This window comes from Camelus bactrianus, chromosome 15 (genome assembly GCF_048773025.1).
Source record: "Camelus bactrianus isolate YW-2024 breed Bactrian camel chromosome 15, ASM4877302v1, whole genome shotgun sequence".
In the NCBI taxonomy this organism is placed as follows: Eukaryota; Metazoa; Chordata; class Mammalia; order Artiodactyla; family Camelidae; genus Camelus; species Camelus bactrianus.
In genome coordinates this window covers 22,852,441-22,868,811 of record NC_133553.1, presented here as the reverse complement: position 1 = coordinate 22,868,811, position 16,371 = coordinate 22,852,441, and the positions used below count along the sequence as shown (strand labels likewise).

The window sequence follows — 16,371 nt, the reverse complement described above, 5'->3', positions numbered from 1 at the left end:
TGGTGGAGGCTGGGTGTGGACCAAAGGGACAGAGTGAACCTCTGTGGCTGCTGAACTTGGGGGTCTGTATCTTCCTGCAGACTTCTCCCACAGGCCCTGTGAACCCCATCCATCCCGCAGAAGATCTGAGTGAGAGAAAGAACAGCCGTGAGAGGGGACAGGAAACTGCCCCAGCCTCCCTCCGTGTCCTCCACAGAAGAGCAGCCCTACCCTGGGCCCCGGGAAGGTCCCCTCTGCTGTCCGTGGGCATTGGTGACTTCTCAGGGCAGCAGCTGAAGGGAGTGGGGAGGACCACTCCTCCCCGGGGGAGGGGAGGGATCAGGTGCTGAGCCTGTGACTGCAGAAGGGAGGAGGCAGGAGCAGCTAGCAGGCCACACTCCAGGGACCCAGGGAGGAGGGACAGGCACCTGAGATTAACTCCAGGTCGGAATTACGGAGACAGCACCTTCCCACCCCCATCCCTACCACCAGCCTAAAGAGGCTTCCACGACAGGGCAGGATGCTGTTGGGAGAGGAAGAGCAGAGGACAAGAATGTGGAAGGAGGCCCTTCCTGAGTCACAGCACAAAGGGGAGACCAGACAGACACTGACTGGTGAGCCCTAGACACAAGCTGTCTCTATGGGAAGTTTGAAGGCTGTGGTAGGCTGGTGGTAACTATGGCAACAGTAGGTCTCAAACCCAGCCCAGCACCTGACACCAGAGACTTAACCACAGGGAATGTGTATCCATTTCTAGACATAAAAACTGTTTACCTCAGTCTCTCCTGCCCTATACGTTCATGTCTTGCTTTCAACAAAAAATCAGGGGGTGTTTGAAAAGGCAAGAAAAAGCAACCCTCCCTACCCCGCCTGAAAAAAGCAGCAATAATCAGAAACCAACACAGACACGGCACAGCTATAGGAATTATCTAACAAGGAATTTTAAATAACTGTAATTAATATGCTAAAGGCCCAAATGGTTTCACTGACGAATGATACCAAACATCTAAGAAAGAAATAATATTAATTCTATACAAATTCATCCTGAAAATAGAAATGGGAACACTTCCAAACTCATTTTATAAGGTTAGCATCACTGTAATACTAAAGCCAAACAAAGACATTATAGGAAAATGGAATTACTAGTAAATCAAAGTCTTCAATATATAAAAGGGTACTACATCATGACCAACTGGGTCTCATCTCAGAAATGCAACGTTGGTTTAACATTTGGAATTTGATCAATGTAATTCACTTATTAAGATACCAAAGAAGACTATGAACGATCATCTCAATAGAGACGTAAAAAGCATTTGACAGAATTTAACACCTGTTTGTGACATAAACTGCAGCAGTTTAGAAGGAGAAGGGCACGTCCTTCTAATAAAGAGTGTCAGGAAACCCAGCACCAAATGCAATCTGTGGCAAATAAACCTAACTGTATGGCAGTGTGAAGGTGGTGGGGAATAAGGAGCCGACCTCAGCTAAGAAACTTTAGAAAATAATGATTTGCCTGAATATCAAGGTTAAAGACAGGAAAGAACTACTCACAAACACTGTACTCTGACTGGTAAGTTTGTTTCTTACAGGGTATGGGTTAGTAATTCTGAAACTGCTTAACATGACTGCTAGGATGTAACAGAGAAGTACATACACTGTAGCTAATGAGAGTGGAGTTTCTCACCGTCAGAGAAGGAAGAGACAAATAAGCCAGAGGGAGGAAAGTCAGCATGAACCCTGTGTTGCTGGATTAGATTTGGAGGAATCAGTATGAACTCATGTTTATTTTGATATGTCAGTGTGTGTACAGCTAGATAATTACAGAAATAATTATAGATGTGTGTATGTTGTTTCAGAAAAAGCAATATTCTAAAGCTGGTTAAAAATGGTTAAGAAGACTTTATTCAGGACTGTTGCAGTAGCGAAGAGAGGCTGGGCTCAGTTCTGAATACAGCAAAGCCGGCTGGAGACGCATAGCCAACGAGTAGAGTGAGGGGGTCAGTGGACAGAAATTTACTAAGAGGATGAATCAAGGGTCGGAGATTCTTGCTAAACTGACCTAACTGGATTCTTGCTGAAGGCAGATCCAGAGCTTAGACATCAGAGGTGGAGGATAAGGAACTTGACCAAACACCATGGATGATCCGATATCAAGGGTGCGGAGACCACCTTGCAGGATTCGCTGCTAAGACTGCGTTGGCCAGGCCAAAGGTCAGGATGGGGCAACAAGACCTGGCCAAGAAGAGGGCTCAGAGGAGCCCAACAAAAATTTGGTCAAGGAGAGTTTTGTCAGCATCCATGAACTGCCGTCTATACATCTGTTTCCTAGCCCTGGTCGCTGGGAAAGCCTATAGGCAGGGACACCTCGATAGCAATGAGCACAGCCAGCCCCAGACATTTGTTTCTAAACACCACCCTGCAGCAGAAGGAACCAGGGCTCCTTGGAGAAAGGGCTGAATCTAGGGCTGGGGCAGGGGGAGAAAAGGAAACTAATTCACCGGCATGAAATGTGGCTGAGTGAATAAATAGGGGAGGAGGGGCAAATCTTCCTTACAGAAGAGTTCCAATTAATAAATGTATAAGGAAGAAGGGAAATTTAAAAGTCACCATTAGAGTAACAGGTAAAACAGCTGCAGTCAAGATCAATGGATAAAATCTAAAATCCATCGGCGAGACTTTGAGGAGAAACAGGACTTTGGCATAGGTGCAAAATACCTCCCCACACATTTACTAGTTACTGCGGTGCTTTTCACATATGATGACGACTTCTTTGATGTTTTTCCCTCCAGAAGGCAGAGCTTAATACCTGTCCCCTTGAATGTGAGCTGGGCTTGGTAACTTGCTTTTAGCAAATAGGGAATAGGAAGGGAAAATCAGACAGCGCCTTCGTGAAGTGATGAAGGTCACAGTCAGCATTCGTAAGTCATGCTGATACCCTGTGTGTCCCCAACATGAAGATGTGATGAGAACACCCCATCTTGCGGTATCCTTCCCCCAAATCCAGAACTTCTGGATCAACAGCATCCCAAAGATGCAACATCGTGTCCTGGACTGGATTCTGGAACTGAAACAGGGCATTCGTGGAAAAACTGAGGAAACTCTAATAAAATCTGTAGTTTAATATCAGTTTGATTTCTTAGTTTTAATAAACAGACCAAAGTTTTGTAGCATTAGAGGAAACTGGTTGAAAGGGAAAGGGAAAAAAAACTCTGGACTGTCTTTCTATATCTTCTGTAAATATAAAATTATTTCCAAATACAAAGTTTAAAAAAAGATATTGGATTTTTACAGGGAAAATATAGTAGACATTATGGATAAAGGATATGGTCATTAGGCCAGAGATGTTTTTGGAGCAGAGCACGTGTTTCAGAACCAGAAGAGATGGGTGCAAGCCATTCTCTTCCACTCATGATTGTGTCCTTTTCCTGGGAAGGTCACTCGATACCTCTGAGCCTCAATTTGCTCATAGATAAAATGTGAATAATAAAATCCCATCCATAGGGTAATTAGGGAGATTAGATCCAAGTGCTGGATTAGCTTCAAGGATTAGATTCAAATGTGAGAGGCCAAGATAATAGTTAAGTATAACCATCATGCAATTATCTACCTACGTTCAAGTTTTGAATCTTTCCAAAGGTGGTCTGTGCCCCTTTCACTGGAGCCTGCTGGCCCCCACGTGAGGTGGGCAGGGTGGGATCATGACCCCTAGGAAGTTAGCACCAATTTATTTAATGAAGGAATATGCTTTAATTCCTGTGGTATTATATTAATTTATTATTTTCTACCTCATGCTGGAAGTAATTTAATGAGGAGAAGCCCCATCTCATAAGTAAGGCTAAAGACTTGTGCAAAGTCCTTTAGGAAGGTGGAGGCAAAGCTGAGCCCCGAATTCTCTGGAATTCTTCAGAATTAGCATTTTCTGTCTGGGCAACCGAGACCATGCCTCAGATCTCAGGCTCCGTATTGTAAAATGGGGAGTTGGCAGACACGGCTCTGGTGTAGTTAAGAATAATCGCCACAGGGAGATCTGGGTGGCCCTGAAGACTCTGGAGAGCCAGCACACTTGCAGGGCAGCGATAACAAAGCAACGCTGCTCTACGAATGTCCACTACGTGCAGGGAGCATCACACAGTAGCTGAGATGACCGCCTGCCGGGAACTCCGTAATAGTCACGGTCTGTTCCCTTCTCCAACTCCACCCTGACCCCACCCCAGGGCTTTGTCATCTTGATCCCAGGAACTCCTTTCTCTTCCTCTTCATTAGACCCTCCCTTGCCTCCGGGCCTCAGACTCAGCTGCCCCGGTTACTGAGCCTGGGGTCCTAGAGAACCTGCTAGGTGGTGTGCACTTTGCGGAGAAGGGCTGGATGCTCGAGCTGACGCAGCGTTTGAGAAGACGTGGGCTTTGGAGTGGAGGATCCAGGGTTTGCTGGCTGCACCACGCTAGAAAAGCTACTTAACCTTTCTGAGCTTCAGTGTCCTCCTCTGTAACTGAATTAACATCACCGAACCCATCGTAGAGCAACGAGGATTAACTGAGATAATTTGCATGAAATGATCTTGAAACAGTTCTCTTCCCCAGCCCAGAGTAGCAGGGATTTGGAAGAAAACAAACACAAACCAACACCTAGAAATAGCAGTATCTTTATCTGAAACCCACCACAGGTGAGTTTCTGCCCTTGCGTTCCATGTTGGGAAAGGCATTTTTTTTAAACTTTTTTTTATTGATTTATAATCATTTTACAATGTTGTGTCAAATTCCAGTGTAGAGCACAATTTTTCAGTTATACATGAACATATATATATTCATTGTCACATTTTTTTCTCTGTGAGCTACCATAAGATCTTGTATATATTTCCCTGTGCTATACAGTATAATCTTGTTTATCTATTCTACAGTTTTGAAATCCTGTCTATCCCTTCCCACCCTCTGCCCCTTTGGCAACCACAAGTTTGTATTCTATGTCTGTGAGTCTATTTCTGTTTTGTATTTATGCTTTGTGTTTTTGTTTTTGTTTTTTAGATTCCACATAAGAGCGATCTCATATGGTATTTTTCTCTCTTTCTGGCTTACTTCACTTAGAATAACATTCTCCAGGAGCAACTATGTTGTTGCAAATGGCGTTATGTTGTCGGTTTTTATGGCTGAGTAGTATTCCATGGTATAAATATACCACCTCTTCTTTATCCAGTCATCCGTTGATGGACATTTAGGCTGTTTCCATGTCTTGGCTGTTGTAAATAATGCTGCTATGAACATTGGGGTGCAGGTGTCATCCTGAAGTAGGGTTCCTTCTGGATATATGCCCAGGAGTGGGATTCCTCGGTCATATGGTAAGTCTATTCCTAGTCTTTTGAGGAATCTCCATACTGTTTTCCACAGTGGCTGCACCAAACTGCATTCCCACCAGCAGTGTAGGAGAGTTCCCCTTTCTCCACAGCCTCTCCAGCATTTGTCATGCGAAGGGGTGTGGGAAACACTTCTACCCTGATCTCAGATGACAGGATGAAACATGATGGGGGACCATTCCCACAGGCAGCCGTGTTACAGGGGGTAGAAATGCCCATAGCTATGCAGAGAATGGTGCCCCTCTCTGTGCCTCCACAGCATCTTGTTCAGACCGCGGCGTTTGCTCTTCCCACGCTGTTCCAGAATATTTTTCCGGCTGTTTCCCTGTTAGACTGTGAGCTCAGGATCGCGTCGTGTTGCGCCTTCAGTTGCCAGCACAGGGCCTGACTCAGCATTGGTGGTCAGCTAGTGCCCCACTAGATCAGTTCATCTAACTGAAATGCCCAGGAAAGTTGGAAAACACATGATTGATATTTTGATATTTATTTTGGGAGAAGATAGTGTTTAGAAATTGATCCGTCTTTGCTAATTGGGCAGAATGGGCTCTTTCCTTTGAAATCTGATTTCAATACGTCACCTCTTAGGGACCTCCTGTTAGCAGGTGACATTTCATTGTTATGCGCTAGCTTCTTCTTGATTCTGTTCTGGTGCCGGCAAGTGCATTTCTGTTTCATTTCACACAGGAGGCTAAGTGTTGAAAGCAAAACACGGGTCACATTTATCTTATATGGGAAGCGTCCTGCTGTCCTTCGGTGAAAATAATTGCTCGATTAAATAGAAGCATGGACCATAGGGTGGGTAACTTTTTGCCTCTTTATAGTTATTTACGGTTTAGAAAATGAGGTCCTCTCATTAAAATCTCACAACGACTCTGTGAGGTCGGCAGGCAGAGATGATCACCCCTACTGTTTGGATGAGGAAATTGAGTCTTATATAAATAAGCCGAGTTGCAGGACATCTGAGTCAGGACGAAAGCCTGGCGTTCCAACTCACCAGCTAATCTTTTACTCCATGGTCCCCACGGCCGCCCTGAATGTGAGCTCTGCCTTTCTGGTTATTTGCTGAAGTCTTAATTCTGTCCCCCACTCAGCCCCTTGTTAGTATGTTTCACTGCAGACTGCATCTATTTTTCTGTTTTATGGAAAACATCATTAATACAGTTTTGCTGTTCATTCTTCTGTATGTGTAATGTCAACAGGCTTGAACAGAGCTCAGATAATTGGACGGTGGGGGTTCTGAGCTGGGAGTTTATTGTCAAGTCGGCTGTCACCGATTCTTCAGCAGTGTGGGGAACTCAACCATGCAAAGACCTTTCTCTCTTACCTGCAAATCGTGCAGCATCAGCGCGTTAATACAGACAGCCTTACAGAATGCTAATTTTGTCATCTGGAATCTAAATAATCAGAAACACAGCTAGAGAATGGTCTAAATTGTATGTAGTAGCAAAGGAAAAGTTTAACATTTCTCTCTCTCTTCGGCCTCACCCTTTGTGAGAAAGCCTGAGTGAGAATGTCTTAGTTTCCTCATCTGTGGACTTTATTCACTGATATTTCGTTTATCCATCCAGTCAGTCACCATTCACCGGCCATCTGCTCTGTCCCAGGCCCTCAGGCACGTGCTGGAAATAGAAAGGTTAACGAGGCATCTCTGCCCATGTGCCTCGTGTTTTCAGATGAAGGGCAGAGGGAGACTGTACACTGTGGGACTTTTCTATACTCCCAGAGGTATGAACAGGAGCCCTGGCGGCCCAGCGTGGGCCGGAGTCAGGGGCATCCTCTGGCGGGGAGACACTGAGTCGAGTCCCAGAGGGTTGGCTGATCAGCAGAGGGCCACCAGTCTCCCCAGAGTTAAACCCAGGTTTGCTAACTCATCGAGAGTTTTTAAGTCCTCTTTACCACCATGGCGTCCCTGGCAATGACATCCTGGTATAAGGGGTGGAGGGAGAGCATGGGCCCTCGTGCATAGGGAGTGGTATGTACCAAGGCCCAGAGGCCGGCCATGGGGCGATGACTCGTGGGCACATCATGCCATTTGCAGTTGAGGTTTAGGAGATCTGAGCAAGGGGTGAGGATGGAGGGCTAGGAAGAGGCCAGGGCTGGGAGAGCCCCAGGGCCTGAGCCCAGAAGGTCATGTAGGTCTTACTCAGCCTGTGGGTCATGGGGAGACATCGAAGGGCTTTTAGCAGGAGTATGACCTGCTGACATCTGACTTTGAGAAGGCTCATTCAGGCAGCTGTGCAGAGAGATGGAAGGAGGGAGAAAAAGCTTCCTCTGCAAGACACAGCCAACGGGGACAGACACAGCACTCGCTCGTGCAGATGAAGCACTGAGCTAGAGGTCCTCGTGGGCAGAAGCTGCAGGACCTGGAGCTGGACCAGATGTGCGGGGGCCCAAGGCACGCAGTGAGGGAACATCCCAGTTTTGCTGCCTGTGGACTGTGTGACCTTGTGCAATGCACCTGTTTTCTGTGAACCCCCAGCTCCTGTCGGGTGAGCCTCGGATCCCTACTCTGTCTCCTCGCTGATTCCTGAGGTGACCCAGGGAAGAAGCAAGGCAGGGTGCCGTCTACATGGTAAAGTGCTGTCAGATGGGATTTGTTATGATCACTGAACTCAGAGGGTGGCAAACGATAGCCCCAAGGATCAAATCTGGCTTGCGGACTGTTTTGTGAATAAAGTTTTATTGGAACACAGCTGCACCCATCTGCTGATGTATTGTCTTGGCTGCTGTCACACTACGATGGCAGAGTTGAGCAGTTGAGACAGAAACTGCGTGGCCCTGAAATATTTACTATCTGGCCCTTGACTGAAAAAGTTTGCTGGCTTCTGACTTAACTGATAGGTGATGGCTCTGCCAAATTTAATTATTAAATTGACATGGGGAAATTCCAGAATCTCTTCCATTTATTGATTCGGCTGTGATCAGGCAGGAGGCTGGGGTGCTTGTGGGTGCCTGGCTTTCTGGTCCTGGCTTGGAATGATTTCTTGTAAGGAAGGGGGACAGTCAGTTTCTCAGCCCTGCAGAGCTCCTGTCTCGTGGAAAGCATGTGTACCATTCGCTCACGTCAGTTAGTCAGTTTCATTCTGAATCAGCACCTCAGAAGAAACACAAAGGAGACCGGTGCCAACGGGCTCCCTCTGAATCCCTGCACGACACATTCACACTTCTTTCCTTTTCCATTCTTTCCTCGTAGTTATTTTAGCCTGATTGTTGTTCATTTCACTTCTTCCCGGATTTCCTGGAGTCATTCTGATTCCCCACTTCCCTCTCCCAGTAATTTTCTTTCTTCGATTCCAATTCACAACCTGGGTAGTAATAAGGAGAAACCCAACCCAATTATAGTCATTATTTCTGCACGGCTCGGCTCCAGCCAGCCCGTCACACTGTCACTCCTTTGGTTCAAGCTATTCCGGACACCCCTTCGCCTTTCCCGGCTCTGAGGATGCCAGTTGCATGTTTACACACAGACCGGAACGGAGGCGAAAGGCCCCCAGCCTCCAGGTGCGCCTCCCTGCTTGTTTTTCCTTTCTTACAAAAGAAATCAATTTGGACGAAGTTTTTACATTAGGCTGCCAGCAATTCTCGGCTCCGGAAACGTCGGGAGGATTTAGAAGCTGCACGTGCTGCTAAATGTTGTCTGTGTTTAAAGCCAATGGAGAAACATGTGGGGCACCAACACAAATCACCTTCATTTCCCACTTTATTTTCACGCGCTAAAATAAAGTCTGTTCCGCAGACAACTTTGGAATGTGTGCTCTCAACTGTGAAAACGGGCCCACCTTCCCAGGCCTTATTTCCATTTAGTATCCAAGAGGGATTAAAAAAAGGAAAGACTAGAACATCGGCGCTGGCAGAGCCCTGCATTTCACTGCGCAGATGGTGCAGGGACCCAGATGTGCTGCGTGCGTTTATTTATTTATACGAACTACCATTGGATGGCTGCTGGGCAGCTGCGATTTCTTCATTTGTTCAGGCTTCATTCTTTCCTTTGTCTGATGTACAGCCAGAGATGACTTCCTGCTCCTGTCCTGAGCTGGTGACCAGAGCTGGGTGCCCCTCCCACATCCAATCCCCCAGGCAGGTTCTCCATCCCAGGCTCACTTCTCCTTCTGGTCCACCCCAGAAGGGTTTATTCACTCCTTCCCCCTGCCTCGGGGATTTCTCCACATCTTACAAGTGGGGTCCTGCCCCATCAGCCCTCTGGCCCTCCTGCCCTACAGCTGCTTCTGTTGGAAGGGTTTCTATGGAAGAATACACAGATGGAGGGAGGAGATGTGGGAGAGCAAACAATGTTCTGGAATGTCAGAATTTGCACGGTCGTTTGCCCAGGTCTGAGGCTCCTGATTTCCTCTGAAGATGAACCTGGATTTGTGCACGGAGAGACTCCTACTTCTTTGATTCCTGAGGAGGTCCTTGAACCTCGCATCATGGGCACTCAGCTCTGCCTTCCTCTAGAAAGCCCTCTCTGTGTTCTCATCCAGGTCTGGGGCACTGTCCAGGTGAGACCACAGGTGGGGACCAGTATCCCCAACAGTAGTGAGGTTCACTCTCTGCTCAGGGGACGTGAGGTGGCTCAGCTTGGCTTGAGTAAAGAGTGGGGTGAATAACAGAATAAGGGGTTTGACTTTATTCACCCCTTTGGAAGGATTTTGGGCAAAGGCTTGCTGACATGATCAAAGCTAAACTTCGGTAAATTTAATCTGCCACCGATGTCTAGGTTAGATTGCAGGGGATTAAACCCGGAGAGGAAAGCTTAATGAGGCTGTAGTTCAAGGAAAACAAACTGATAAAAGAGAAACAAAGACTTTGAGACCGGTGAGAGTTAAACTGAATTCACCTCCAGGTGAGGCAGTGACAGCCTCACCACCAGAGGGCATAGGCGCCGAGGGGTGGAGTCCTTCAGAGTCAGTCGGAGAATGAGGCAGGGGCAGCTGCGAGCCCTGGGATTCCTTGGCGAGGGGGTCTGACTGGGAGCAGCCCGTGTAAAGAATCTCCCAGCCCAAAGGCGAGGGTGGGGCTCATCAAGCAAAAAACTCAAGTTGGACAAGGAAGCCTGGGTAGTGGGTTTAAAGATGCCCTCGGCTTGTCAGTTTAGGATGGGCTGGTTGTTGTGAGCTGGGGGCCAGCTGCCAAGCCGCACGTCTGGTTGCTGAGTCTGAGCCGTGCAAGTTCCCCATCGGGCTGTTTTTGCTGGTCCTAACCAGTTTTCCTGGAAAATTTTGCTTTGGCTCCTGATTGCTGGCGGATTTACCCTTTTACGGTTCAAGGTCATTCTGGGCAAGTCATGTTCGAGACTTAGCAAAGGTTTCCTTTATCAAAACAAACCAACCAGAAACCTTGGACTAATCAGAGATCCCTACCCGGCTGTGGTCTGGGCTCTGTGTGACCCTGGGCGAGTCACCATAACCTCTTTGAGCCTCAGTTTCCTTCCCTGTGATAACACTTACTTTGTGGGAGGTGAGGAATCAATGTGATAAAGAATGTACCGGACACACAGTGGGCACACAGTAAATGCTGGCAAGGAGTATGATTGTGCAGTGGGGAAAAGCACTCCAAGATGACTGAGGCCGCTTGATTGGAAGCCTGCTTCCTGCAGGTAGTTCAAGCTCCAGGGAAGCACCTTCCAAAGGCCTTGAGCTGGGTCAGCCTGCATCACAGACTGACGTGCGCGTGGCTGGTTAATCCCTTCCTGATTCCGTGCTTACCACTCTTCTCTGCCTGCCGATCTGCCCATCTCCCCAGAGACAGAGAAGATGGATCGCCACCCTCCTGACCTGTTACAAGATTTAAGCTGTCGCTTAATTTGTTCCCCATTAAGTGCAGACGCATCCTCACCTCCTCACCTTCTCACCTTTTGCAGAGCTTGGAGGGCAGGCTGGGAAGGAAGTGATGAAGTCAGGAGCTGATCGGCTTCCAGGGAAGCCCTGTCTGAGTTCTCCTGGCCCACAGAGGCTGCAGGGAGGAATTGGTTCTCAGCAGCGGACGGGGCTCCTGAGCTGGGGCTGGGATCTGGCCACAGGCGCAGGGAGGGGGCCGATTGGGGGTGAAGGCTGTGAGCAGAGCTCCGCTCTCTGCTGCAGTGGATTTGTTTTAAAGTCACAGCTTTCTGGAAACCCTTCACCTTAGGTTAGCTTTCCCTGAAATGCTTATCTTAAAAGTTCTGGCTTGTGCACAAAATATTGAGCTGGGCTGCATCCTCCGGACTCCTGGGATGGGATTTGAAGTAATCAGCCTTTGAATTTCCAGGAGCCCTTAATCTTCTTTGACCTGCACGGAGCCACAGATTAGCCTGTGAAAAATCACATGTAACTATTTCTTTAAATCCTTCCCTGGGTTATTTCTATGGGGATTTTGAAGCATAGAATGTTTCAGCTGAAGGCACCTAAGAGGTTGTTAGCACAGGACCCTGAGATCTGCCTTCCAGTTGTCCCCGTTTTCAACATATTTATTCAGTGCGCAACTACAGCAACACTGCTAATGTGCTCGGTGCTTTCGTTATGTTTAATCCTCCACGTGATCTCCCAAGATCTAGTTCTAGAACTAGAACTAATGTTTCCATTTTACAGACGTGGAAACTAAGTTTCAGCGAAAATATGTCACTTGCCCAAACGAAGACATTGCCTCATCTGATTTAGGGTCTGGATTCAAATTAAGGTCTTCTGCTTCCACTGTTTGTATGTCCCCAAGACATTAGTCACTGCTGCAAATGGTGATTCATAGTGTCTTCTGTGAACCCAGGAGCCAGAGCAGATGTGGACCTACCATAAGGCCAATGAAGATAAAGCTTCAGGGCCCCTCATATCATGTTCATGTGATCAGGCCTTTTTGTAAGATTTGCAAAAGTAAGATCCTGTATCTGTAATTGGTTAAGAACATTGTCTCTTTCTACTCTGGTTTCCACCTTGTTTTCTATGCCATTTCACTTCCCCTTGGGTCAGGTGGCATGGAATGGCTATGGGCCTTTCTGGGATTGGCCAAAGGAGACTTGATTTGGGGGGTATATCTGCTTGGGCTCCATGGGATATATTCACACGGTCCCTGGCAGTCTCGGCGATAAGTTGCTGCTGCTTGTCCCAGAGGAGCAGGGTTTGCAGGGATCCTCCTGATGCTGCTGTGACTCACCTGGTTCCAGGGCACAGCGGTGTAGCGTCAGAGGCCATGCTGTAATATGAACAAGCCCCGGGGCACCAGGCGTCAGGCCTGGCTGGGTGACGCAGGAGAAACACAGTATGAGATGCACAGAACCAGGAGCCAGCCTATGGGAAATTCTTCCACCCTTGAGACGTGTAGAACTCCAAGTGGGATGTTTGATCCTCATCTAATGGTCAAATGGAAGTTCTCTCCTATTGAGAAGATAGTCACTAGTATATATAATTATAAATTCACTCTACTTTTTCTTTCTAACACATTTCAAATTATTTATTTTTCTTCTTTTTTTGTTAACACAACATTGTAAATCAACTATACTTTAATTTCTAATGTACAGCATAGTGATTCAGTTATTTATATATTCGTTTTCATATTCTTTTTCATTTAGGTTATTACAAGTTGTTGAACATAGTTCCCTGTGCTATGCAGTAGGACTTTGTTGTTTATCTATTCTATATATAATAGTTCGTATCTGCTAATCCCAAACTCCCAATTTATCCCTCCCCTCTCTCTTTCCCCTTTGGTGACCATACGTTTGTTTTCTATGTCTGTAAGTCTCTTTCTGTTTTGTAAATAAGTTCATTTGTGTCATTTTTTAAGATTCCACATGTAAGTAATATCATATGATATTTGTCTGTCTCTGTCTGACTTACTTCACTTAATATGATAATCCCTAGGTCCATCCATGTTGCTGCAAATGGCATTTAATTTTTTATGGCTGAGTAATACTCCATTGTATACATATACCATATCTTCTTTATCCAATCATCCATTGATGGACATTTAGGTTACTTTCATGTCTTGGCTGTTGTAAATAGTGCTGCTGTGAACATTGGGATCATGTATCTTTTTGAATTAGAGTTTTCTCTGGATATATGCCTGGGAATGGCATTGCTGGATCATATGGTAAGTTTGTTTTTAGTTTTTTAGGAAACCTAAATGTTTTCCATAGTGGCTGCTCCAAATTACATTCCCTCTAACAGTGTAGGAGGGCTCCCTTTTCTCCACACCCACTCCAGCATTCATCAGTTGTGGACTTTTTAATGATGGCCATTCTGACCAATGTGAGGTGATACTTCATTGTCGTTTTGATTTGCATTTCTCTGATAATTAGTGATACTGAGCATCTTTTCAGGTGCCTGTTGGCCATCCGTATGTCTTCACTGGAGAAAAGTCTGTTTAGGTCTTCTGTTCATTTTTGGATTGGGTTGTTTTTGTTGTTGTTGTTGTTTTGTTATTGAGTTGTATGTGCTGTTTGTATATTCTGGAAGTTAAGCCCTTGTCAATCATATTGTTTGCAAATATTTTCTCCCAGTCCATAGGTTGTCTTTTTGTTTTGTTTGTGGTTTCTTTTGGTGTGCAAAAGCTTCTAAGTTTAAGTAGATCTCATTTGTTTATTTTCACTTTTATTTCCATTGCCTTGGTAGAGACCTAGGAGAACATTGCTGTGATTTATGTCAGAGAATGTTTTGCCTATGTTCTCTTGTAGAAGATTTATGGTATTGGTCTTCTGTTTAAGTCTTTAAACTGTTTTGAGTTAATTTTTGTGTACAGTGTGAGGGAGTGTTCTAACTTCATTGATTTACACGCAGCTGTCCAGCTTTCCCAACACCACTTTGCCAAAGGGACTGTCTTTTTTCCATTGTATATTCTTGTCTCTTTGTCGAAGATTAATTGACCATAGGTGTGTGGTTTTATTTCTGGTCTCTCTATTCTGTTCCATTGATCCATCTGTCTGTTGTTGTGCCAAAACCATGCTGTTTAAGTTACTGTAGCTTCGCAGTATTGTCTGAAGTTTGGAAGTGTTTTTCCTCCAGCTTCGTTCTTTTTCTTTGGTATCATTTTGGCAATTCTGGGTCTTTTGTGATTCCATGTAAATTTTAGGATTATTTTTCTAGTTCTGTGAAAAATGTCCTGGGTAATTTGATAGGGACTGCATTAAATCTGTAGATTGCTTTGGGCAATATGGCCATTTTAACAATATTAATTCTTCCAACCCAAGAGCATAACTTTCCATTTCTTTAAATCTTCTTTATAAACTCACTATACTTCTGTTATTTGGTGAGAATCATGTAAAATGGAATTTCTCAGAATACTTGTATTTTAGAGTACAAACCTGCAGCATTATCACAATTAGTAACTCTGTGCATAGAGTCGCATTTCATGCATTCCCAACTGCTGCTAATAAAAAAGAAATTTTAATCAATCACGCTGGAGGAAAGATTGAGTTAATTTTTTATTGTCTTTATATAAATAGAGCAAATCATTATCATATGACAAGAGGATCAAAGAGTTTGCAGGCACAAAATGGAGAGCAAAAGACTGTAGAGGTGTATCTGGCAGATAATTAGCGACAAAAAGTCTGTTGTTTTCTAGTTTGTGGTAGATACATATTTGTCTGATTTTTAAAATTTGCAACTTGGAATAATTTACTTCTAATTCCAAATAATTGTTTACTTTAACTTCATTTTCATTAGTTACTCTGTATTACTTTTCGAACAGAGGACCCCCTCCAATTGTAAAAGTTCCAGGTTTCAGGTAAAGAACATCCACTCCTGGCTACAGAGCAATTTTGTAAACTGTAAAGTGCTGTGAGCGTGTTGGCAGCAGTAGTGCCAGGCCTTGGTAGGTGGAGACAGGGTTGGGATGGGACGGGCAGATACGAGCAAGAGTACGATTTGGTCTCTGCTCCCATGGAAGTTAGACATGGAGTCACTGGCCATAGTGGGGCAGACCATTAGGAGACTGTGACTGGTCCCATCACAGAAGGAAACATGAGGTTGTGTGGGACCAGAGACGGATCAGCACACCTGAGGCCCCCTCTTGCCCTCTTGTAGCCCAAATGCCAGCTTTTTAAACTGAGTGTAAGACCTCAGTAGGCGCCCAGGGACTTTCTTGGTGGTAGTGGAAGGAAAGCCATTGCAAATCTCACCCCAGAGAAGAACAGAGCACCTTCATGAATCCGAGCGCCAGAAAAATACTGATGCTTCTGACCCTTCGATGTTGACATTTGGAGGATCAAATTGATCCCAGAAACCTTCCCATATTCTAGGCCCCTGTCAAGATTCTGCTCTTCAAGAACTTCCCATTTGCTCAGCCTCCAGGGACCTCCCTCAAGACTCCAACTGTCTTTCCTACCTAGGTTCCTCCTCGGATACTTGGCATCTCCTGCCACGCACCGGCTGGGTGCTCATGGGAAACTCAGAACCACTTGGAGACTCAGATTCCACAGCTGCAAGATATTGGAGGACAGTGTTCAAATAGCCCCTGCCCCTCCATCTAAAGACTCGCGGTGAGTACCAGGTGTGCGGTGGGGAGAAAGGACTTGGTGAGCTGTCAGTGGTAATGCTGGTTCTCTGTACTTGTTTCAGGCTATGTCGAACCCTCCCAGTGATTCCTGGAAGGGGCACAGAGTTAATGATCTTGAGACCCCCTGCAGCTTTTGCTGGGGTAGGTGCTCAATTAAGATTTGGGGGTGACCAGTGGAATATGTCTTGGTTTCTGGAATCAGACCTGGGCTGGAACTTGTGTCGTCTTATAATCTTTGTGGCTTTGAGGAATTTCCTGCGTCTTGGGCATCATTTCTTCATCATAAAATGGGAAGAAAAAAGAACTTCTTCAGGGAACAGTTGAGGGAATTAATGAGGAAATTTATATAAAGTTGAGCGAATGAATGAGGAAATGTACGTAAAGTGCCTAGTACACCTGCTGTCATGTCCTCTAGTAAGTTTTGCTTTTGCAATTGTATTTGGAAAACCTTATAAAAATACTTACAAGTATTTATTTCATACTGTGACTCTGCTAGGCATCAAACATGAATGGGACTCAGGGTCACTGGTTGTTAAGAACGTGCATTAAAACCAAAATGGGATAACCTTAAAAAATACAACATATTG

At 45.5% G+C, this 16,371-nt stretch overlaps 1 long non-coding RNA gene across 1 annotated transcript in view; it reads left to right on the top strand.

Annotated features, from left to right (window-relative positions):
* Positions 1-16,371, top strand: part of LOC141573395 (uncharacterized) — a 286,822-nt gene that overhangs the window by 81,124 nt on the left and 189,327 nt on the right. The window contains exon 2 of the long non-coding RNA XR_012499089.1: positions 15,618-15,767. This is a non-coding gene — a long non-coding RNA (uncharacterized LOC141573395). The remainder of the gene's footprint in view (positions 1-15,617; positions 15,768-16,371) is intronic.